This window comes from Herpailurus yagouaroundi, unplaced genomic scaffold (assembly GCF_014898765.1).
Source record: "Herpailurus yagouaroundi ecotype Mexico unplaced genomic scaffold, PumYag 162, whole genome shotgun sequence".
NCBI classification, from domain to species: domain Eukaryota; kingdom Metazoa; phylum Chordata; class Mammalia; order Carnivora; family Felidae; genus Herpailurus; species Herpailurus yagouaroundi.
Genome location: NW_024412403.1, coordinates 54588684 through 54589203, shown reverse-complemented (window position 1 = coordinate 54589203; position 520 = coordinate 54588684).

The window sequence follows — 520 nt, the reverse complement described above, 5'->3', positions numbered from 1 at the left end:
ACACACACACACACACACACACACACACACACACACACACACACACATACACACACAAAACAAAAAAACAAAAAACCCAGTAACAACCTCATAAACACAGAGAATAAACTGTTAGTGTCAGAGAGGAGTGGGTGGGGAATGAACAAAATAGGTGGAGGGGATTAAGAGGTACAAAATTTCAGTAATAAAATAAATAAGTCACAAGGATAAAAAGTACAGCATAGGGAATACAGTCAATAATATTGTAATAACTTTGTATGGTGATTGCACTTATTGTTGTGAGCATTTTATCATATATATAAATGTCAAATCACTATTGTACACATGAAACTTATATATTACATATCAACTCTACTTCAATTAAGAAAAATGCCCAGTCACCTCTGTGCAAATTAAACTAGAGCTCGGCTCTTTCCCCTACTGTCAGTATTCACTGAATAAAATCTGTTTTCACTGATTTAACTGATGTCTGGTTTTGTTTATCTTTGACAGTAGAGGCTGGCTTTGTGGTGACATCTAT